The 26639-nt window shown below is 43.7% G+C and overlaps 1 long non-coding RNA gene across 1 annotated transcript in view; it reads right to left on the bottom strand.

Moving 5' to 3' along the window:
* Window positions 1-5729: 5729 nt before the first annotated feature.
* The window catches only part of LOC141051821 (uncharacterized), a 33960-nt gene continuing 13050 nt past the window's right edge, over window positions 5730-26639 (bottom strand). Inside the window, exons 2-3 of the long non-coding RNA XR_012220702.1 lie at window positions 18530-18933; window positions 5730-5971 (exon numbers count right to left, since the gene is read on the bottom strand). This is a non-coding gene — a long non-coding RNA (uncharacterized lncRNA). The remainder of the gene's footprint in view (window positions 5972-18529; window positions 18934-26639) is intronic.

The following is a 26639-nucleotide window of genomic DNA, read 5'->3' as shown; positions in this document are numbered from 1 at the left end:
GTGAGGGGAAAATGAGAGAAGAGAGGTGCTGTTGCAGTATGAGGCTGTGTATAGAAAAGAGTGAGGCTCTGCAGGTGGAGGCTGTGGATAAGGCCACATTCACACGTTCCGTATTTGGTCAGTATTTTACCTCAGCATTTATAAGCCAAAACCACGAGTGGGAGAAAAATACAGAAGTGGTGACGTGTTTCTAATATACTTTTCCTCTGTTTTCCTCCAAGTTTTAGCTTACAAATACTGAGGTAAAAATACTGACCAAATAACATGTGAACGAGGTCTAAAAGAGAAACGTGTGGTGCTGCAGAAGAAGTAGGCTGTGTATACGAAACGCTTTATGCAATTAGTGCAATTTCTCTCGGGATCAAGTGTTTCCAATTGTACTGTATATGGAAGAGGAGTGTGAGGTGCTGCCAGAGGAGGCGACTATAAGGCCGGGGTCACACTGGCGAGGAATAAGTCCGAGTGAGAGGCGCTAAAAGCACGCATTAGACACGGACAAATGATTCTCTATGGGGTCACTCGCACCAGGCGTATATTTCTCATCCGTATTCTACGCTCCGTGCCAATCGCAGCCGTAGTACGCCATGGCAAGTCTATGGGTGCGCAAAAAATACGGATTACACACGGACCAGACGTGTGACCTGCGAGCAATATGCAGGTCTTTTGGCTGGTGACAGGAAATGGGCCAATCCATCATCAGGAAGCCTAGATGTGCAAATGAGCTCAAAAAGCGCTCCAGACATCCCGGAAGTACGCCTCCACGGAGTACAGCAGCAGCATGGCGTCCACTTACATAAATGTGGAGATGCTCATTGTCCTGGTGCAGGAGCGTCCCAAAATCTGGGACCAACGCGATGCCAATTATGCAAACCGGGCAAGAAAGGAGGCGTCATGGAGGCGCATCTGTCGCCAGATGTACCATGACTTTGGTGACCGACCACGTGAGGAGCAGCATAAAATTCGTAAGTACAAGGCAAAACATGAGTAACCTTAGCGCACAACAAAAAAGGAATATAGAATCAGCACCCCCCCTTCCTGTGCATGTACTTTTTGCCTCATGAGGCCGTTAGATTTGGATGTGACACGTGGATTCACATAGCCATAATTTGGGGTTAGGCCACAAGCTCCTCATCCTCCTAGGCAAACCAATTATTAAGTGTAGCTAAAGAGACCCTGTGTATCTGCCCAATTAGATATGCCACCATGAGTAGAAAGCACACCCCAGAAGGCCCCATGCCTAGACTACTGGTAGCAAATGTGACCTATCAAATTTGTGAATTTGACAATATTTCCTGTCACATTGCAGTGGAAGATGTAATGAAACGCTGGCGAAGCATCCGGGACCAATACCGCCGGGAACGCCAGCAGCGGTCCAGGAGTGGGGATGCGGGATACGTCGAAAGGAAATATATTTATTACGACCGGCTCTCCTTCCTCGCCCCAATTCTGGATCTGAGACCGTAAGTAGATACCTCACACCATATTACACAAATACTTTACAGGGCCAAAAATACTGATGTATTTTTGCCTCTGTTCTATTTCATAACAGAACTCAATCCAACCTTACGGATCGAGGAACGGCCTCAGAGACAGAGCCCATAATTGATCCTGTAGGGGATGAGGTGGCTGGCCCATCTTCTCCCCCTACAAGAAGGATGGCAGAAGATGAGGCATCACAGGAGAACCCATTGGCTGCCCAACACACAACACCACCAGGACGGTCTGCTGCTGCCCCATCACCCATCCTGGAAGAGCCGGGCAACTTGAGCAGCAGCCCAACTGGCCATATCAGGGGATCCCCACAGGCTGCTGTTACAACCCGGCAAACACGAAGAAGGCGCCAGGTCACTGTTCAAGAAAGCAGGACCAATGTGGACACAGGGGTGCTAAATTATTTATCAAGAGTAACTACAGATGATGGGGAGGAGGCCTACTCATGTAGCCTCACCCTTTATCTCCGTGCCCTTACCCAGGCTCCGTATTAGGGGATGTTTTCAGATCTTGCTTGATGCAAGCACCCCTCCCAATACCCCATATGAGCTTTTCGAATATCTGGAGAGGTGGCAGCTTTCCCCCAGAAATCTAATGCGCATGAGACCATCCACACAGATGCTTGCTCAAGCAGGGTCCAAACATCCTCTAATACGTGGGCCTACACCTCACCCCCTTCCTCCCACTACCCAACCTTCTATTCAGCAGCCACAAATGTCAGCCTCTAGCCAACCCCACCAATATGGCCACTTGTACCCACCCAGTGTTGGAGGCTGCTCCCAACCTGGTTGGGGACGATATGGCTATCTTGTTGGGTATGAGCCACGTGCCTACCACAGCCAACAAGATGCCCCTCCCCATCATTACTCTGGCCAGTATCCCCAACAGTCCCAGGAGGCAGGACAATTCCCACATCATGGGCAACAGTATGGCCCCACACAGGGCGATGTTGGCCACAGTGTCCAGCAGCACCCACAGGCTGCTCTACCATGTTCCCCTTCCCCAACCTATGAGGATTTATAAGTCTGATGGCGGTAGATGTCCAGTGCGGTTTCACTGGTGCTCCAAATACAAAGGAAAAAAACAGGTGTTCTCCATCACCAAACTTTGTTACAAAATTTAACTTTCTAATTTTTTAACAATGTTTTCCAATCATATTAAGAATCCATCATGACAGGCAAGGCTACCTCACGCCTTTCAGACAGATATTACATGTGTGTACAAAAGAGAATATTTAAACGCGCTATACTGTAAAGTCAAAGGATGAAAATACACTACTCACTTGCTAATGCCTAGGAAAGGCGTGCTGGCCTTAGTGAAGTAATCACTTTTGCTAGCAATCTATAATAACAAATCAAGGCGACCAGCCTTCAGAATATCACGCTCTCTCTATGTTTTAACAAGTCGGTTTTGTTTTTTCATCCTTTCCAGTATAGCATGGTTAAATATTCTCTGTTCTACAGACAGGTAATATCTGTGTGAAAGCCGTGAGGTAGCCTTGCCTGTCATGGTGGAATATTTCTATGATTTTCTGAAGAAATGTGAGTGTTATCTTTTAGCATTAATTTTGTTGATGGAGCTCACCTATTTTTTTCCTTTGTATTTAAATATTCTCATGCAGCAACGTTGCTATTGCCTAATGTTTTTTTGGGTTATATTATATAATGTTACTTTTCAAAAAAGTTTAAGAAGGCAAAAAGGGCAATTTTGCCCATTGCCAAAATGTTCATATGGCAATATTATGTTTGCCTTTAAGAAACAAAAAAAAAAGGCAAAACTAAAAATTTGTCTACTATAGTTAACATCTCTGTGTGATTTCTAAAAAACCCTGTCAATATACTAACATACACTAACCAATGCAATGAAACAGTCATAGAATCATAAGGGGTTGAGTAATATATATTTAGACACACTTAAAGAAACAAATTATAACATAGACACAGCATGCTCTTGCCAAGAATTTGCCCCCTCAGGTGAGATAAAGTAATTAGTGAAAATATCACGCACTTTGAGGCCAGAGAGCGGTCTACGTTGAGGGTTCATAGGTGGTCTCACCCTGCGCACATTGTCTGGCCTACGCACAACACCAGCAGAGGAGGAACAATCATGTATCCTGGTGAAGTTATGCAGAACCACACAGGCTTTCACAACTTCATTCACATTTTGTTCACTCAACTGAATGGCAGACTGGACTACCCACCATTTGGCACAAAGAATCCCAAAGGAACACTCCACCAGTCGCCTAGCACGTGATAGGTGCAAGTTAAAAATTCTGCGCCTGTGGTCAAGGTTGCGTCGGGGATATGGCCTCATGACATTGCGCGATAACTGAAACGCCTCTTCTGCCACAAGGACATAAGGAACTGATTCTTCAGGGGAGCCTGGTAGCTGGCGTGGTGGTGGTAGATCCAACTGGTTGGTGCGTAGCCGCTGTGCCATTATGGAAGTATTGAAGACTCTAGAGTCTCCCGTCCTTCCATAGGCCCCAATGTCAACAATTATAAACTTGTATTGAGGGTCTACCAGAGCCAACAATACAACAGAAAAGTATTGTTTGTAATTGAAGAATTGGGAGCCAGAGTTCGGCGGCTTACGCACCCGGATATGTTTGCCATCCAGGGCCCCAATACAATTTGGAAACTGGCAGTCCTCCTCAAAGTCCCTTGATATCCTCAACCAGTCTTCCATCCTGGGCTCAGGCATGACCACTTGATGGAGTCTGGTCCAGATTTCTGTACATGTAGACCTCACTATGCCTGAAATGGTTGATGTTCCAATGAGAAACTCATGGTGGAGGGCGGCATAAGACAGGCCAGCGGACAAGAAGCTGTAGAACAACAGAAATTGATAATTTTAGAATGCATAAAGTCCAAAAACATCAGTTACATGCCGACCAAACTTGGTAGGAATTGAGATAGAATAACACACACATATTTGGTTGCACAATGACTAAGTGATATTCAGTACATATTAGACCTAACATTCTGTTGTGTAAGTTGAACCATATTTGGAGTAAGATGAGGGCATTAAACTTAGTCCAAGAAGGCAAAAAAACATACTTTAGCCCACACATTATGAACATAGAGAATGTGGTTGTGTAGTACATACCGTATTGTGAGTAGAAGTCGCTCCTCTGCAGATATAGCTTTGCGCATCCTTGTGTCCTGAAAGGTTATCCCAGGGCGCACTGTCTCCAAGAGTCGATCAAATGTGGAAATTCTCATGCGACAGTATTGGTAAAATTTCACTGGATGCTCCCGCAGAGAAGAATAGAGGCTGTGAAAATGACCTCTTGTGAGTCGTTGCCTCAAAAGTGGATGGACCCACATGCGTCTCCTCCTCCGCGGATCCACTATCACTGGGTATGGTTGCCCAAAGCGCCGTGACAAAAGCCAGTTGAAGAGAACCTGCTCAGTTGTATTGAATCTCAGACCCTCTGCCATGTTGCACAAAGAACACCAACACACCTCGTGAAAGCAAGGTCACAAATGGACAGAATGGAGGCAGCCACCTGTTTCTGAGTGTATAAATAGGGTGCAGGCTAATGATTTAAATTGTTAGCAGGCCTCAAAACCGTTAAATGTCCATTTTGCAAGGCTGTGAGAAAATCTTGCCATACGGATTGCATACGGATGCCATACGGATTACATATGGATGCAGACATGCGCAAAATATGCGACCGCACCTTGCTTACGGTTGACCTACGGAGCACTATTTAGGGTCATTCATCCGTATTACGCCTGTAATCTACGGACCGTATTTTGTGCAGGCTAGTGTGACTCCAGCCTAAAGGAGGAAAGCTGTGCTGCAGAAAAATGCTGTGCAGAAAAATGCTGTGCATAAAGGAGAAGTGTGAAGTGCAGGATAAGGCTGTGTGAAAACAAAGAGCATGAGGTGTAGGAGGAATAAAGCCCCTTACCTATCGCCATTAAAAGTTGGGTAATCTTTTATTTAATTTGTGTTGCAAATCTGTAGTGTTGAATATATGATGTGAAATGTGCAATATAATCATCATAATTTGTTATAACTAACCACAGTTGGTTACTATGCCCAGGTAACTCCGGGCTCTTCAGCTAGTGTATATTTAAATAGGAGAGGGAGGACTGGGAGCTTGCATCGCATCCAAATGGAAAAGCCACCGTGGGCTGAGTTCATTAATCCACAGATGGGTGCACGAATTCGCTGGTGAGCACAGCAGATATCAAAAAAGAGAAGAAAGTTCGTTCAGCACACCGGCATAAATGAAAAAACTTTATTAGGTTATTATGCCATATTTAAAATGCAGAAAAACACCTGACGCGTTTCTGGTGCACGAAGGCACCCTTAGTCATAGGTAAATAAAAACAAGATGCATAGAAAAATATATACAGGTTACAAACCAATCACAAAGCTTGCAATTAATTACAAAGAGTGGCAACACATGAAAGGAAGAGTGAGTGGTTCCTTGCAATGAAACAGATCACTCCAGGATTGAAGTTCCCTAGGAAAGAAAAAAAAAAAATTAAATAAATAAATCACAGTCAAGCATATAATTAGTCGATATTAGACAGATCATACTTTTTTAATTTTATACAACTGGAGAATTTAATTATACATAGAAAAAAATTTTTTTTCTGCAATAATATAAATGGATATATCTAAAACTAGGTAGCTTACTCCAAAATGATCTCCAATGGAAAATGGCTTTTCAGCACAGAAATGAATGGTTCCATGTGAAGGGTGTGAATGAGTGCCTACAAACAATATATAGAATTAGTCACAATCAAAAGGAATTTTTGGCACATAAAAAAAAAAAAAGACACCTTATAAATACGCAGGAATAAATGGTTCCATGCAAGAGGTGTGAATGAGTGCCTACGAACAATATATACAATTAGTGACAATCAGATGGAGTTTGTAGCACATAAAAAGTAAGTTATAGACACATAGCAATCAATGGTGGAACTTTTCATGGAATTCATGCCGTTGGAAATTAAGCAGCATATGAAAAAACAATGCATAATTCCCTTCAAAATCAATAAATGAATATAATAAATACATAATCCCTGGTAATAATATAAAAATAACCAATAAAGATAATATAAATATAACTATTATTAAATACTATAAAAAACATTCCGAATGATAACCATATAAAGACATCATTCTGTGCGGCGGTACTCAAAAAAAAAGAACATGAAAATCATACTAAAATTATTACTACTAAAGAATGCTTGATAAACATATGATGGACATTATGAAGTATAAGATAAATCCTATGCTTTCCTACTATAACAAATTAAATACACAAAGGCTTAATGAGGATCACTATAAACTTATTTTTGCTAGAAAGAACTAATAGGTACATGAGTTTCATTAATAAATATAGAACAAATCGTTCCTAAAATTCATACTGTTTGGAGATTTAGTGTCTAGTAGTGTTGAGCATTCCGATACCGCAAGTATCGGGTATCGGCCGATACTTGCTGTATCGGAATTCCGATACCGACATCCGATATTTTTTCAATATCGGGCATCGGAATCGGAAGTTCAAAGTTGATTGACAGCCGAAATGACGTCATCATGATGTGCGGTGTGTGCGCATCATGATGCGCCGTCATTTCGGGCCTTCCGGGGGTCTCTGCCGGCCTGCCGGGGGGCTGTGCCGGCCTGCCGAGGGGCTGTGTGGACTGCCCGGGGTCTGTACCGGCCTGCCGGGGGGCTGTGCCGGCCTGCCGGTGGTCTGTGCACCCTGTGGGGGTCTGTACCGGCCTGCCGGGGGGCTGTGCTGATGTCCGGGGGTCTGTGCAAGCATCGTCCGATGGGACTACAAGTCCCATCTGGCGATGCCTGCTACCATGACAGTGATTGACACATTAGCCAATGATGGGACAGTAGTAGTCCCATCATCCGGCTAATGTGTTAAATGTTTAAAAAAGAAAAAAAAAATACTACATACATACTACATACATACTACATGCATGCTACATACATACTACATGCTACATACATACCACATATATACTACATGCATGCTACATACATACTACATGCTACCTGCATGCTACATACATACTACATGCTACATACATACTACATACATACTACATGCATGCTACATACATACTACATGCTACATACATACCACATACACTCACTGGCCACTTTATTAGGTACACCTGTCCAACTGTGTGTTAAGACTTAATTTCTAATCAGCCAATCACATGGCGGCAACTCAGTGCATTTAGGCATGTAGACATGGTCAAGACAATCTCCTGCAGTTCAAACCGAGCATCAGTATGGGGAAGAAAGGTGATTTGAGTGCCTTTGAACGTGGCATGATTGTTGGTGCCAGAAGGGCTCGTCTGAGTATTTCAGAAACTGCTGATCTACTGGGATTTTCACGCACAACCATCTCTAGGGTTTACAGAGAATGGTCCGAAAAAGAAAAAAAATCCAGTGAGCGGCAGTTCTGTGGCCGGAAATGCCTTGTTGATGCCAGAGGTCAGAGGAGAATGGGCAGACTGGTTCGAGCTGATAGAAAGGCAACAGTGACTCAAATTGCCACCCGTTACAACCAAGGTAGGCAGAAGAGCATCTCTGAACGCACAGTGCGTCGAACTTTGAGGCAGATGGGCTACAGCAGCAGAAGACCACACCGGGTACCACTCCTCTCAGCTAAGAACAGGAAACTGAGGCTACAATTTGCACAAGCTCATCGAAATTGGACAGTAAAAGATTGGAAAAACGTTGCCTGGTCTGATGAGTCTCGATTTCTGCTGCGACATTCGGATGGTAGGGTCAGAATTTGGCGTAATCAACATGAAAGCATGGATCCATCCTGCCTTGTATCAACGGTTCAGGCTGGTGGTGGTGGTGTCATGGTGTGGGGAATTTTTTCTTGGCACTCTTTGGGACCCTTGGTACCAATTGAGCATCGTTGCAACGCCACAGCCTACCTGAGTATTGTTGCTGACCATGTCCATCCCTTTATGACCACAATGTACCCAACATCTGATGGCTACTTTCAGTAGGATAATGCGCCATGTCATAAAGCTCGAATCATCTCAGATTGGTTTCTTGAACATGACAATGAGTTCACTGTACTCAAATGGCCTCCTCAGTCACCAGATCTCAATCCAATAGAGCATCTTTGGGATGTGGTGGAACGGGAGATTCGCATCAGGGATGTGCAGCCGACAAATCTGCGCCAACTGTGTGATGCCTTCATGTCAATATGGTCCAAAATCTCTGAGGAATGCTTCCAGCACCTTGTTGAATCTCTGCCACGAAGAATTGAGGCAGTTCTGAAGGCAAAAGGGGGTCTAACCCGTTACTAGCATGGTGTACCTAATAAAGTGGCCAGTGAGTGTATATACTACATTCATACTACATGCATGCTACATACTACATGCTACATACATACCACATATATACTACATACATACTACATGCATGCTACATACAAACTACATGCTACATACATACCACATATATACTACATGCATGATACATACATACTACATGCTACATACATACTACATGCATGCTACATACATACTACATGCTACATACATACTACATACATACTACATGCATGCTACATACATACTACATGCTACATACATACCACATATATACTACACACATACTACATGCATGCTACATACTACATGCTACATACATACCACATATATACTACATACATACTACATGCATGCTACATACATACTACATGCTACATATATACTACATGCATGCTACATACATACTACATGCTACATACATACTACATACATACTACATGCATGCTACATACATACCACATATATACTACATGCATGCTACATGCTACATACATACTACATACATACTACATGCATGCTACATACATACCACATATATACTACATGCATGCTACATGCTACATACATACTACATACATACTACATGCATGCTACATACATACTACATGCTACATACATACCACATATATACTACATACATACTACATACATACTACATGCATGCTACATACAATACATTCATACAATACATACATAGACATACAGTACATATAACATAGAGTAACATACTTACCAATACTTGTCACATTGTTCCCGGAAGCTATTGTCGTCTACGGAATAAATATTAACATAACAAACCACAAAAATACTCACCCATGATCCGAAGCAGTCCACGAGTGTGTCCCACGACGATCTTGGGTAGAGAACTGCAGCATCAGCTGATGCTGCCGCTCTCTACGGGCTGCAGGAATCCAATGACGGAAGGTAGGTATCCTTCCGCACTGCATTCCTCCGCCACTTAAAAAAAAAAAGTCCCTAGTCTCACTTTATGGTAAAAGCTGTGTATGTAGTATGTATGTAGTATATATGTAGCATGTAGTATACATGTAGCATGCATGTAGTATGTATGTAGTATGTATGTAGCATGCATGTAGTATATATGTAGTATGTATGTAGCATGTAGTATGTATGTAGCATGTAGTATGTATGTAGCATGCATGTAGTATGTATGTAGTATGTATGTAGCATGTAGTATGTATGTAGCATGCATGTAGTATGTATGTAGCATGCATGCAGTATGTATGTAGCATGCATGTAGTATATATGTAGTATGTATGTAGTATGTATGTAGCATGTAGTATGTATGTAGTATGTATGTAGCATGTAGTATGTATGTACGTATGTAGCATGTAGCATGTATGTAGCATGCATGTAGTATATATGTAGCATGTATGTAGCATGCATGTAGTATATATGTACTATGTATGTAGCATGTAGTATGTATGTAGCATGCATGTAGTATGTATGTATGTAGTATTTTTTTTTTTTTTTTACATTTAACACATTAGCCGGATGATGGGACTACTACTGTCCCATCATTGGCTAATGTGTCAATCACTGTCATGGTAGCAGGCATCGCCCGATGGGACTTGTAGTCCCATCGGACGATGCCTGCACAGACCCCCGGACATCAGCACAGCCCCCCGGCAGGCCGGCACAGCCCCCCAGCAGGCCGGTACAGACCCCCACAGGGTGCACAGACCCCGGGCAGTCCGCACAGCCCACCGGCAGGCCGGCACAGACCCCCGGCAGGCCAGCAGAGACCCCCGGAAGGCCCGTACAGACCCACGAGAGGCTGTACAAGGGCAGGAAAGGGTTTTTCCAATTCCGATACTGGAAGTCTCATAGACTTGAATGGGACTTCCGGTATCGGCATCGGCGATACCGATACTTTTTTTAAAGATCGGCCGATCCATTCCGATCCGATATTTTGAAGTATCGGGCGGTATCGCTCAACTCTAGTGTCTAGTTTTAATATCCAAAAGGCTTGGCGTATATTTAATAGCGTATTTCTGTCACCACCTCGTGCAGGAGTTTTAACCTTTTCTAGACCATAGAAGGCAAATGAATCCATATTGCTATGATGAGCATGAACGAAATGTTTTACCGCCCCTGAATGGGAAGCGCTTTTTTTGTTCTATATTTCTGATATGTTCAGCTATTCTTTTTTTTATTTTGCGTATAGTACAACCGATATACTGAATCTTACACTCTGTGCAACAAATGCAATAAACGACAAACTGGCTGTCACAATTAATGAAAGATGTAATTTGTTGGGAAAAGCCTTGGTATGAAAAAATTAATTTAGATTTGTCTATTGCATATGTGCAAACATTGCACCTGGAACCAGCGCATTTGTAAAATCCAGTGGGAGTCATCCAAGTACGAATTTTGTCTGGTGATTTTAAGAAACTGGGAGAAAGATAATTTGCCAAACTAGTTCCTCTTCCAGCGACATAACGACAACCAGAATGTATGATTTGTCTTAATTTAGTGTCTTGATTTATGATGGGCAGATATTTTTCACAATTTCTTTGATTTGATTAAATTGGGGACTAAATGGCGTTGAAAAAGTCACCATGGAATCAGCACAAGCTGAAGATTTTTCTTTTAAACTGGTGAATCTTGGTTTGTTCATCACTTTGTGAAACGCATTGCTAACATTATAATTGTTATAACCTCGATCAAATAGACGTTGTTTTATAACCTTACTTTCTTGTAAAAACAGGGCATTATCTGAACATAAATGTTTTGCCCTACTGAATTCCCCATAAGGGATGGACTGAATAGTATGTTGGGGATGACAAGAAGAAGAAAGTAAAAGTGAATTGCCTGCAGTTTCCCTTCTAAAAATGGTAGTGTGAACTTTACCAATGATAGGATCACCTGTGAGCAATAAATCTAACAAAGAAACTTGATTACCTGCACCACTGATAGTGAATGACAAGTTTAATTATTGGAGTTGAGATAAGAATGAAAAAGGGACAAATCTGTAGAATTACCTTTCCAAACGAACATCAGATCGTCCACATATCTACAGAACCAAAAAAATATCATCAAAGAATGGGTTAAGATCATGGAAAAGAAACTGTTCTTCCCACCAAGCCATATATAATATGGCTAAAGAACGTGAGAAATTTAACCCCATAGGGGAACCCAAAATTTGAAGAAAAAATGATTTGTTAAACATAAAATAATGATGACTTAGTAGATATATGGACGATCTGATGATGAATGATTTGAGTTCACTTGAATAATTACTGTGATTATCCATGCGATGTGACAAAGCCCGAATAGCAAGAGAACGAGGAATCGAGGAGTATAAGTTGGTTACATCACAGGTGAAAAAACTAAAATTATCCTGCCAAATAAAATTCTCAAACGCATGGATCACAGATAAGAATCTTTCAAATATCCTGGAATACGAAGGGTTAAAGGTTGAAAAAAATGTGTCTACCCAGACACTTAAATTTTCATTTAATGAACCAATACTAGAAATGATGGGACGAAGTGGAGGAGGGAATTGTTTTTTGTGGATTTTAGGTAATCCATGAAAAATAGGAATTATCAGATGGTCAGGTAACAGCCATTTGGCTATTTTTGAATTAAATATACTCATTTTAAGACCATCCTGTACCAAGTTGGTTAATTCACGCTTAAAGGTGGAAGAAGGATTACGATTAATGGTGAGCGATACCATCCAATTCTGAGAAATATCGGATCGGATCGATACCCAAAAAGTATCGGGTATCGCCGATTCCGATACCAGAAGTCCCATGCAAGTCTATGGGACAGAAATATCGGAAGTAAAAAAACCCCTTTCTTTCCTTGCAAATCCAGTTCGGGAGGGGTGAAGAGTGTGGGCGGTGCATGGGCAGACACTGTGCGTGTCTGTGTGTGTGGGCGGGGTCTGTACGGGCCTCTCGGGGGCCTATGCGGGCCTCTCGGGGGTCTATGGGGGCCTGCCAGGGCCTGTACGGGCCTCTCGAGGGTCTATGTGGGCCTGCCAGGGCCCTGTGCGGGCCTTCCGGGGCCTGTACAGGCCTCTCGGGGGTCTATGTGGGCCTGCCGGGGCCCTGTGAGGGCCTGCCTTGGGTCTATGCGGGCCTGCCGGGGGTTGTGTGTGTGTGCAGGCATCGTCCGATGGGACTACAAGTCCCATCAGGCGATGCCTGCTACAATGACAGTGATTGACACATTAGCCAATGATGGGACAGTAGTAATCTCATCATCTGGCTAATGTGTTGAATGTAAAAAAAACATACATGCTACATATATACTACATTCACACAACATACATACATACTACATACATACAACATACATACAACATACAGTACATATAACATAGAGTACATACTCTCCATCACTTGTCACTTTGTTCCCTGAAGCCAGTGTCATCTGTATAAAAATATTAAAATAACAAACAAGCGATTTACTCCCTGAGCCGCAGAAATCCACGAGTGTCCCACAACGATCTCCCGTGGAGTACAGCAGCATCAGCTGATGCCACCGCTCTCTACAGGCCCCAGGAATACAATGATGGGAGGTAGGTATCCTTCCGCACTGTATTCCTCTGCCACTGTAAAAAAAAAGTCCCTAGTCTCACTTTTGGCATTGCTGTGTGAGAATGTTGTATGTATGTATGTTGTATGAATGTAGTATATATGAAGTATGTTGTATGTATGTATGTTGTATGAATGTAGTGTATATGAAGTATGTAGTATTTATGAATGTAGTATGCATGTATGTTGTATGAATGTAGTATATATGAAGTATGTATGTAGTATATATGTAGTATGAATGTAGTATATATGAAGTATGTATGTAGTATATATGAAGTATGTATGTAGTATATATGTAGTATGAATGTAGTATGTATGTAGCATATATGAAGTATGTATATAGTATGAATGTAGTATTTTTTTTTGTTTTTTTTTTTTACTTTCAACACATTAGCCGGATGATGGGACAACTACTGTCCCATCATTGGCTAATGTGTCAATCACTGTCATTATAGCAGGCATCGCCCGATGGGACTTGTAGTCCCATCGGACGATGCCTGCACACACACACACACACAACCCCAGGCAGGCCCGCATAGACCCCCCGAGAGGCCCGTACTGGCCCCCGACAGTCGGCACAGGCCCCCGGCAGGCCCGTACAGGCCCGAATAGGGCCCCGGCAGGCCCGCTTAGACCCCCGAGAGGCCGTACAGGCCCCCGAGAGGCGGCACAGACCCATACAGACCCCCTGCAGTCGGCACAGACCGCGCATCATGATGCGCACAGACCGCGCATCATGATGACATCATTTCAGCAGCCAATCACAGCCACAACAGTGGCTCATTGCATTATGGGGACTTCTGATTCCAGTATCCGATATTGAAAAAATATCGGTACTCGGTATCGGAATTCCGATACTGCAAATATCGAGTATCGGCCGATATTCGCTGTATCGGAATGCTCAACACTAGAGTTGAGCGATACCGTCCGATACTTCAAAGTATCGTATCGGATGGTATCGGCCGATCTTTAAAAAAAGTATCGGTATCGCCGATTCCGATACCGGAAGTCCCATTCAAGTCTATGGGACTTCCGGTATCGGAATAAGAAAAACCCTTTCCTGCCCTTGTACAGCCTCTCTGGGGTCTGTACGGGCCTTTCGGGGGGCTGTGCCGGCCTGCCAGGGGGTCTGTGCAGGCTCCGGTGGTCTGTGCCGGCCTGCCGGTGGTCTGTGCAGGCTCCGGGGGGCTGTGCCGGCCTGCCGGGGGGCTGTGCCGGCCTGCCGGGGGGCTGTGCAGGCTCCGGGGGTCTGTGCAGGCATCGTCCGATGGGACTACAAGTCCCATCGGGCGATGCCTGCTACCATGACAGTGATTGACACATTAGCCAATGATGGGACAGTAGTAGTCCCATCATCCGGCTAATGTGTTAAATGTTAAAAAAAAAAAAAAAATACTACATGCATGCTACATACATACTACATGCTACATACATACTACATATATACTACATACATGCTACATACATACTGCATGCTACATACATACTACATACATACTACATACATACTACATGCATGCTACATACATACTACATATATACTACATGCATGTTACATACATACTACATGCTACATACATACTACATATATACTACATACATACTACATACATGCTACATACATACTGCATGCTACATACATACTACATGCATGCTACATACATACTACATGCATGCTACATACATACTACATGCATGCTACATGCATGCTACATACATACTACATGCTACATACATACCACATACATACTACATACATACTACATGCTACATATATACTACATGCATGCTACATACATACTACATGCTACATACATACCACATACATACTACATACATACTACATACATACTACATGCTACATACATACTACATATATACTACATGCATGCTACATACATACTACATGCTACATACATACCACATACATACTACATACATACTACATACATACTACATGCTACATACATACTACATATATACTACATACATGCTACATACATACTACATGCTACATACATACCACATACATACTACATACATGCTACATATATACTACATGCATGCTACATACATACTACATATATACTACATGCATGCTACATACATACTACATGCTACATGCATGCTACATACATACTACATACATACTACATGCTACATACATACCACATATATACTACATACATACAATACATTCATACAATACATACATAGACATACAGTACATATAACATAGAGTAACATACTTACCAATACTTGTCACATTGTTCCCCGAAGCCATTGTCTTTTCCGGAATAAATATTAACATAACAAACCACAAAAATACTCACCCACGATCCGAAGCAGTCCACGAGTGTGTCCCACGACGATCTTGGGTAGAGAACTGCAGCATCAGCTGTTGCTGCCGTTCTCTACGGGCTGCAGGAATCCAATGACGGAAGGTAGGTATCCTTCCGCACTGTATTCCTCCGCCACTTAAAAAAAAAAAAAGTCCCTAGTCTCACTTTATGCCATTGCTGTGTGGGAAATTCCCACGCAGCAATGGCATAAAGTGAGACTAGGGACTTTTTTTTTTTTAAGTGGCGGAGGAATACAGTGCGGAAGGATACCTACCTTCCGTCATTGGATTCCTGCAGCCCGTAGAGAACGGCAGCATCATCTGATGCTGCCGTTCTCTACCCAAGATCGTCGTGGGACACACTCGTGGACTGCTTCGGATCGTGGGTGAGTATTTTTGTGGTTTGTTATGTTAATATTTATTCCGGAAAAGACAATGGCTTCGGGGAACAATGTGACAAGTATTGGTAAGTATGTTACTCTATGTTATATGTACTGTATGTCTATGTATGTATTGTATGAATGTATTGTATGTATGTAGCATATATGTGGTATGTATGTAGCATGTAGTATGTATGTAGTATGTATGTAGCATGCATGTAGCATGTAGTATGTATGTAGCATGCATGTAGTATATATGTAGTATGTATGTAGCATGCATGTAGTATATATGTAGCATGTATGTAGTATGTATGTGGTATGTATGTAGCATGTAGTATGTATGTAGCATGTATGTAGTATATATGTAGTATGTATGTAGCATGTAGTATGTATGTAGTATGTATGTAGTATGTATGTGGTATGTATGTAGCATGTAGTATGCATGTAGCATGCATGTAGTATGTATGTAGCATGTAGTATGTATGTAGTATGTATGTAGTATGTATGTAGCATGTAGTATGTATGTAGCATGCATGTAGTATATATGTAGCATGTAGTATGTATGTAGTATGTATGTGGTATGTATGTAGCATGTAGTATGTGTGTAGCATGCATGTAGTATATATGTAGCATGTAGTATGTATGTAGTATGTATGTAGTATGTATGTAGCATGCAGTATGTATGTAGCATGTATGTAGTATGTATGTAGTATATATGTAGTATGTATGTAGCATGTAGTATGTATGTAACATGCATGTAGTATATATGTAGTATGTATGTAGCATGCATGTAGTATGTATGTAGCATGCATGTAGTATGTATGTAGTATGTATGTAGTATGTATGTAGTATGTATGTAGCATGTATGTAGTATATATGTAGTATGTATGTAGCATGCATGTAGTATGTATGTAGCATGCATGTAGTATGTATGTAGCATGCATGTAGTATGTATGTAGTATGTATGTAGTATGTATGTAGCATGTATGTAGTATATATGTAGTATGTATGTAGCATGCATGTAGTATGTATGTAGCATGTAGTATGTATGTAGCATGCATGTAGTATGTATGTAGCATGTAGTATGTATGTAGCATGCATGTAGTATGTATGTAGCATGTATGTAGTATGTATGTAGTATATATGTAGTATGTATGTAGCATGTAGTATGTATGTAGCATGCATGTAGTATTTTTTTTTTTTTTTTTTTAACATTTAACACATTAGCCGGATGATGGGACTACTACTGTCCCATCATTGGCTAATGTGTCAATCACTGTCATGGTAGCAGGCATCGCCCGATGGGACTTGTAGTCCCATCGGACGATGATTGCACAGACCCCCGGACATCAGCACAGCCCCCCGGCAGGCCGGCACAGCCCCCCGGCAGGCCGGTACAGACCCCCACAGGGTGCACAGACCACCGGCAGGCCGGCACAGCCCCCCGGCAGGCCGGTACAGACCCCGGGCAGTCCACACAGCCCCCCGGCAGGTCGGCACAGCCCCCCGGCAGGCCGGCAGAGACCCCCGGAAGGCCCGAAATGACGGCGCATCATGATGCGCACACACCGCGCATCATGATGACGTCAGGCCGTCAATCAACTGAACTTCCGATTCCGATGCCGAATTCCGATATTGAAAAAATATCGGAAGTCGGTATCGGAATTCCGATACAGCAAGTATCGGCCGATACCCGATACTTGCGGTATCGGAATGCTCAACACTACTCAACACTAATCACGATTCAATGTGGAATATGTGCAGGTGTCATTCAAAATACTGAACACAGAACTGATGTATAAGTCGGTGTCTAGAATTACTGTACAACCGCCTTTATCAGATTGTTTAATTAACAAATTTGGATTATTTTGCAGATCCTTGATGGCTTGAGATTGGGTGATAGTCAAATTATGAAAAAAAATCAGTAGATTTGGTATTCTTATCTAAGTCCCGTAAATCTCTCTTCACCAAGGACTGAAAAAGGTCCAAACCGGGTACTCTCGGGTTTCCTCATAAGAAATTATCAATTCCATCAGCTTGAAAGAACATTGGGACAAAATACTGTTCCATTTTTGAAGAAATTCATCTGAAAAAATAAAAGTCGGGATCTTTTTAATGCGCAGTACACGTGGGATTAATTGCCTTTCTAAATATTTCCTAAGGGAATTATGATCCCACCATGTCTGTAGTTCTTGAGATAAAAGTTTATCAAGCTGTTTGAAAAGATCTTTCTTTTCAGTCAAACTTTCGTCGACTGATTCCGTTTCATTAAAGACCTGGGCTAATTTAGCCATTCTTAAATCAATGGAGGAGGTCATATTGTTGCAAAATATGTGATGCCACAAAATAATGTAACTCAATGTAAAAATATAGACATTAATAGATCAAACTTGATACGGAGCTCACCGCTTCACAGGAGTGCAGGAGAGGGAGGACTGGGAGCTTGCATCGCATCCAAATGGAAAACCACCGTGGGCTGAGTTCATTAATTCACAGATGGGTGCACGAATTCGCTGGTGAGCACAGCAGATATCAAAAAAGAGAAGAAAGTTCGTTCGGCACACCGTCATAAATGAAAAAACTTTATTAGGCTAATATGCCATATTTAAAATGCAGAAAAACACCTGACACATTTCTGGTGCACGAAGGCACCGTTAGTCATAGGTAAATAAAAGCAAGATGCATAGAAAAATATATACAGGTTACAAACCAATCACAAAGCTTGCAATTAATTACAAAAAGTGGCAACACATGAAAGGAAGAGTGAGTGGTTCCTTGCAACGATACAGATCACTCCAGGATTGAAGTTCCTAAGAAAAGAAAAAAAAAAAAATTAATAAATAAATCATACAGTCAAATATATAATTAGTCGATATTAGACAGATCGTACTTGAATTTTATACAACTGGAGAATTTAATTAAACATAGAAAAAAAATTTTCTTTTCTGCAATAATATAAATGGATATATCTAAAACTAATTAGATTACTCCAAAATGATCTCCAATGGAAAATGGCTTTTCAGCACAGAAATAAATGGTTCCATGCCAAGGGTGTGAATGAGTGCCTACGAACAATATATAGAATTAGTCACAATCAAAAGGAATTTTTTACACATCAAAAATAATTTATAAATAAGCAGGAATAAATGGAGTGACAATCAAATGGAGTTTTTTGCACATAAAATGGCTTTCAAGCGCAGATACAAATGATTCCATATGAAGAGTGTGAATGAGTGCCTACGAACAATATATAGAATTAGTCACAATCAAAAGGAATTTTTGGCACATGAAAAAAAAAACACCTTATAAATACGCAGGAATAAATGGTTCTATGCCAGAGGTGTGAATGAGTGCCTACAAACAATATATACAATTAGTGACAATCAGATGGAGTTTTTAGAACATAAAAAGTAAGTTATAGACACATAGCAAGCAATGGTGGAACTTTTCATGGAATTCATGCCGTTGGAAATTAAGCAGCATATGAAAAAACAATGCATAATTCCCTTCAAAATCAATAAATGAATATAATAAATACATAATCCCTAGTAATAATATAAAAATAACCAATAAAGATAATATAAATGTAACCATAATTAAATACTATAAAAAACATTCCGAATGATAATCATATAAAGACATCATTCTGTGCGGCGGTACTCAAAAAAAACAAACAAACATGAAAATCATACTAAAATTATTACTACTAAAGAATGCTTGATAAACATATGAATGACATTAGGAAGCATAAGATAAATCCTATGCTTTCCTACTATAACAAATTAAATACACAAAGGCTTAATGACGATCACTATAAACTTATTTTTGCTAGATAGAACTAATAGGTACATGAGTTTCATTAATAAATATAGAAAAAATCGTTCCTAAAATTCATACTGTTTGGAGATTTAGTGTCTAGTTTTAATATCCAAAAGGCTTCGCGTATATTTAATAGCTTATTTCTGTCACCACCTCGTGCAGGAGTTTTGTGCGGGTCAGCCAGATCCAGCTGGGGCTGTGCTGAATCACCGCCCATATGTTACTGCTTGTGCCAGTTTGTTTTGTCCCCTGTTAGATTGGTCTCTTTTTTCTGTTTTTAGAATATATCAGAGTGCTGATATAGTGGGGACGAAGTCGTGCGACTTCAGTGTTTTTTGTGCATCAGACGTGTTGGACTTTTTGCAGGGTTTTGGCATGATTACAGACAGTGTCTTTCCTTTCCTGTCCTGTCTAGTCAGTGTGGGCCCCATCATTTGCTCAGTCTATTTTCCTGCCTGTGTTTGTGTTTTCATCTTGTCTCACTGACAATATATGTTTGGGGGCTATCTATTCCTTTGGGGTCTGCTCTGGGGCAGTTTAGATTTCCCCTTCCTTGCTTTAGGCTTAGTTAGCTCTCCGGCTGTGCCGAGGCGTCTAGGATCATCGTAGGTACGCTCTACAGCTACTGCTAGTTGTGTGGATAGAATCAGGGGTCTGAAATCCGCTAAGTTGCCAACCTCTCTGGTTTTCTGTGGCTTAGCCTGAGCCTGCTCTCCTCCTCGGTGACCCATTCATAACAGAACCCTCTGTATTTACTTTCATGCAGTCTTCTCTTTATGGTAGATTTGGATATTATGCCTACCTCCTGGAGAGTGTTGTTCACTTAATTGGCTGTTGTGAAGGGGTTTCTCTTCACCATGGAGATTATTGTTGTTTTCCGTGGGCGCCCAGGTCTTTTTGCATTGATGAGTTCACCAGTGCTTTCTTTCTCAGGATGTACCATACTAATGCTTTGAGTCTTTATAGTTATTTCTTCATTAAGTTAATCCTCTCCAGTACAGTTTATTCCAGCGTAATATGGGTTGTATGCATAATTCTGGATCACATCGTCTTCTTCAATGTCCTCATCTTGGCCATACCCCCTATCAGTTTTGTCCACAGTTATAAGGGGGTTGGTATAGCCACCATGCAAGTTTCTAGTATATTTCTAGCAGTAGCAGTCTTTTCTATACAAAAATGGCTCATGATCATCAATTGTGCCAAAAACAACTCCATAGATTTTGTTTAATTTTCTGCAATACCATATTTTCTCTGACTAGCACTTATTCTCCTTGTTGAAACAACAACAAGGCGAGCGATACAACCCGATACTGAAAAATATCGGATCGGAATGGATCGGCCGATCTAAAAAAAGTATCGGGTATCGCCGATTCCGATCCCAGAAGTCCCATTCAAGTCAATGGAACAGAAATATCGGAATTAAAAAAAAAACCTTTTTTTCCCTGTAGGTTAATTCTACATGAAGAAAAACAACTAATAATAATGTAGAATGTATTGTGGGAGGTGTAGGAGACATTAAAGCCATAGAGACGTTCGTAGTTACAAAGATATTGACTATGTTAAAGTCTTTAATATTTTGTCAGATATGTATGTTTCACTACTTCCATGCTCTTCACCTTCTTTTTTACTTCTCCCACACTTTCTCCTTCATCATCCTGAGCAGCATCTTTTTCATCAACTTCTTCTTCACCTTATTCATCTTCTTCTTCTTCTTCTTCACCTTCTTCCTATGTTTTTTTTTTGCATTCTTCATATTCTTCTTATTCAACTATTATTCTTCTTCATATTCTACTTCTCCATCTTCCTATTCTTCTCCTTCATCATATTCTTATTTGTGTCAGGCATTCCTGTAGTTGTAATCTATAAAAGTTTGAAGATTACACCTTCCGTTCAGCCTGTCACAAAAGATTTACAACAGGATTTGTCCGCGTTCAGTTTGGCCTGCAGCAGCAGGCCTTTTCCAGGGGCACCACGAGGAGGAACGGACTCACCCCCATACACTGCTTAGTCTTCTGCTTATAAATTAGATAATATCATTTGCTCAGATTTTTAGTCTTATGCTTAATGTTCTTCTGCTTTTGGTTTTTATGCTTCTTGTTCTTCTGTCTCTTGTTGTTCTGCATCTTGGTGGTTGTCTTCATGTTCTTTGTCCTCTTGGTCATCTTCTTCAGGGTCATCTTTTAGGTATTCTTCTGTGTGGTCTTCAGGGTCGTCGTCTTCAGGGTCATTGTCAGGGAGATCCAGAGTGAGAATCAAAAACCATTTCCACAAGCTTGAACTTGGAAAAGTAGCAGAAGGTACAAGAAAGCTGAGGAACTGCCGAGAACCAGCTGACAGTACTGGAACCTGGATGGGTAGCAGAAGGAACAATAGCAAATGGAACTAGCGAGGACCAGCTGACGGTGCTGGAACCAGGAGGGGCAGCAGAAGGAACAAGAGCCAATGGCACAACTGTGGACCAGCTGACGGTGCTGGAACACGGTTACTAAGCAGGAGGTACCTGTGCTAGAAAGCACTACAAGTAACAGCAGACATTGCTGGAACTCGGATACCGACACCGGATACCGGCACCTAGGCCAAAGGCTCTGCCTGGAACCAGCTGATGGTGCTGGAACCCGGATGGGTAGCAGAAGATACCCATGAAAAACAAAGTTGCAAGGCCGCGAGCCGGCCGCAGTTACCGAAACCCACAGTCCTTACAGGAGGGGCTTGTCCTATTGGCACTACGGAACCTGCCTTTATTACCAGAACCCGCAGCCCACATAGGAAGCACCTAAACTGCAGGCACCATAGACTCGGCTAACCCGGCCGCAAATCGACAGGACAACGTTTTGTTGGCAAAGTGATGTTGACACTAGCCGGAAACAACAGACGTGCTGGAACCAGGATGGGCAGGAGGTAGTACCCATGCCAGAGACACAGCCGAGAACCAGCTGATGGTGCTGGAACCCGGTTACTAAGCCGGAGGTACCTGTGCTAGAAAGCACTACCAAGGACCAGCATATGTTGCTGGAACTTGGATACCGAGAAGGAGGCACCTAGGCCAAAGGCTCTGCCTCGAACCAGCTGACGGTGCGGGAGCGCAGAGGGGCAGCAGAAGGAAGAAGAGCCAATGGGACAACCGTGGACCAGCTGACGGTGCTGGAACACAGTTACTAAGCAGGAGGTACTGGTGCTACAAAGCACTACCAAGGACCAGCAGACGTTGCTAGAACTTGGATACCGAGAAGGAGGCACCTAGGCCCAAGGCTCTGCCTGGAACCAGCTGATGGTGCTGGAACGCGGAGGGGCAGCAGAAGGAAGATGAGCCAATGGGACAACCGTGGACCAGTTGACGGAGCTGGAACATGGTTACTAAGCAGGAGGTACCGGTGCTACAAAGCACTACCAAGGACCAGCAGACGTTGCTAGAACTTGGATACCGAGAAGGAGGCACCTAGGCCCAAGGCTCTGCCGAGAACCAGCTGACGGTGCTGGAAACCGGATGGGTAGCAGAAGGTACCCATAATCAACAAAGTTGCAAGGCCGCGAGCAGGACGCAGTTACCGAATCCCACAGTCCAACAGGGGGTGCTTGTCCTATAGGCACTACAGAACCAGCCTTTAGTACCAGAACCCGCAGCCCACATAGGAATCACCGAAACTGCAGGCACCATAGACTCGGCTAACCCGACCGCAACACGACAGGACAACGTATTGGTGGCAAAGTGATGTTGACACTACCCAGAAACAGCAGGCGTGCTGGAACCAGGCTGGGCAGGACGTAGTACCCATGCCAAAGACACTGCCGAGAACCAGCTGACGGTGCTGGAACCCGGATGGGTAGCAGAAGAAACAAGAGCCAATGGCACAACTGTGGACCAGCTGACGGTGCTGGAACATGGTTTCTAAGCAGGAGTTACCTGTGCTGAAAAGCACTACCAAGAACCAGCAGGCGTTGCTGGAACTCGGATACCGAGAAGGAGGCACCTAGGCCAAAGGTTCTGCCTGGAACCAGCTGATGGTGCTGGAACCCGGATGGGTAGCAGAAGATACCCATGAAAAACAAAGTTGCAAGGCCGCGAGCCGGCCGCAGTTACCGAAACCCACAATCCTTACAGGAGGGGCTTGTCCTATTGGCACTATGGAACCTGCCTTTATTACCAGAACCCGCAGCCCACATAGGAAGCACCTAAACTGCAGGCACCATAGACTCGGCTAACCCGGCCGCAAATCGACAGGACAACGTTTTGTTGGCAAAGTGACCTTGACACTACCCGGAAACAACAGGCGTGCTGGAACCAGGATGGGCAGGAGGTAGTACCCGTGCCAAAGACACAGCCGAGAACCAACTGATGGTGCTGGAACCCGGTTACTAAGCCGGATGTACCTGTGCTAGAAAGCACTACCAAGGACCAGCAGATGTTGCTGGAACTTGGATACCGAGGAGGCACCTAGGCCAAAGGCTCTGCCTGGAACCAGCTGACGGTGCTGGAACGCAGAGGGGCAGCAGAAGGAAGAAGAGCCAATGGGACAACCGTGGACCAGCTGACGGTGCTGGAACACGGTACTAAGCAGGAGGTACTGGTGCTACAAAGCACTACCAAGGACCAGCAGACGTTGCTAGAACTTGGATACCGAGAAGGAGGCACCTAGGCCCAAGGCTCTGCCTGGAACCAGCTGACGGTGCTGGAACGCGGAAAGGCAGCAGAAGGAAGAAGAGCCAATGGGACAACCGTGGACCAGCTGACGGTGCTGGAACATGGTTACTAAGCAGGAGGTACCAGTGCTGCAAAGCACTACCAAGGACCAGCAGATGTTGCTAGAACTTGGATACCGAGAAGGAGGCACCTAGGGCCAAGGCTCTGCCGAGAACCAGCTGACGGTGCTGGAAACCGGATCGGTAGCAGAAGGTACCCATAATCAACAAAGTTGCAAGGCCGCGAGCAGGACGCAGTTACCGAATCCCACAGTCCAACAGGGGGTGCTTGTCCTATAGGCACTACGGAACCAGCCTTTAGTACCAGAACCCGCAGCCCACATAGGAATCACCGAAACTGCAGGCACCATAGACTCGGCTAACCCGACCGCAACACGACAGGACAACGTATTGGTGGCAAAGTGATGTTGACACTACCCAGAAACAGCAGGCGTGCTGGAACCAGGCTGGGCAGGAGGTAGTACCCATGCCAAAGACACTGCCGAGAACCAGCTGACGGTGCTGGAACCCGGATGGGAAGCAGAAGAAACAAGAGCCAATGGCACAACTGTGGACCAGCTGACGGTGCTGGAACATGGTTTCTAAGCAGGAGGTACCTGTGCTGAAAAGCACTACCAAGAACCAGCAGGCGTTGCTGGAACTCGGACACCGAGAAGGAGGCACCTCGGCCAAAGGCTCTGCCGAGAAACAGCTGACAGTGCTGGAACCTGTCTGGGCAGGAGGGAGTACCCATGCCAAAGACACTGCCGAGAACCAGCTGACGGTGCTGGAACCCGGATGGGTAGCAGAAGAAACAAGAGCCAATGACACAACTGTGGACCAGCTGACGGTGCTGGAACACAGTTTCTAAGCAGGAGGTACCTGTGCTAAAAAGCACTACCAAGAACCAGCAGACGTTGCTGGAACTCGGACACCGAGAATGAGGCACCTCGGCCAAAGGCTCTGCTGAGAAACAGCTGACGGTGCTGGAACCGGGCTGGGCAGGAGGGAGTACCCTTGCCAAAGACACTGCTGAGAACCAGCTGATGGTGCTGGAACCTGGATGGGTAGCAGAAGGTACCCATAATCAACAAAGTTGCAAAGCCGCGAGCAGGACGCAGTTACCGAATCCCACAGTCCAACAGGGGGTGCTTGTCCTATTGGCACTACAGAACCAGCCTTTATTACCAGAGCTCGCAGCCCACATAGGAAGCACCTAAACTGCAGGCACCATAGACTCAGCTAACCCGACCGCAACACGACAGGACAACGTATTGTTGACAAAGTGACGTTGACACTTCCCGGAAACAGCTGGTGTGCTGGAACCAGGCTGGGCCGGAGGGAGTACCCGTGCCAAAGACACAGCCGAGAACCAGCTGACGGTGCTGGAACCCAGAGGGGCAGCAGAAGGAACAAGAGCCAATGGCACTACCGAGGACCAGCTGACGGTGCTGGATCACGGTTACTAAGCAGGAGGTACCTGTGCTAGAAAGCACTACCAAGGACCAGCAGACGTTGCTGGAACTCGGATACCGAGAAGGAGGCACCTAGGCCAAAGGTTCTGCCTGGAACCAGCTGATGGTGCTGGAACCCGGATGGGTAGCAGAAGATACCCATGAAAAACAAAGTTGCAAGGCCGCGAGCCGGCCGCAGTTACCAAAACCCACAGTCCTTACAGGAGGGGCTTGTCCTATTGGCACTACGGAACCTGCCATTATTACCAGAACCCGCAGCCCACATAGGAAGCACCTAAACTGCAGGCACCATAGACTCGGCTAACCCGGCCGCAAATCGACAGGACAACGTTTTGTTGGCAAAGTGACCTTGACACTACCCGGAAACAACAGGCGTGCTGGAACCAGGATGGGCAGGAGGTAGTACCCGTGCCAAAGACACAGCCGAGAACCAGCTGATGGTGCTGGAACCCGGTTACTAAGCCGGATGTACCTGTGCTAGAAAGCACTACCAAGGACCAGCAGATGTTGCTGGAACTTGGATACCGAGAAGGAGGCACCTAGGC

The sequence above is a fragment of the Dendrobates tinctorius genome, unplaced genomic scaffold (genome assembly GCF_039654945.1).
Source record: "Dendrobates tinctorius isolate UK_male_01 unplaced genomic scaffold, ASM3965494v1 ptg000158l, whole genome shotgun sequence".
NCBI lineage: Eukaryota > Metazoa > Chordata > Amphibia > Anura > Dendrobatidae > Dendrobates > Dendrobates tinctorius.
Note: the sequence above shows the minus strand (reverse complement) of the source record. Positions and strands in the feature narration are given on the sequence as shown.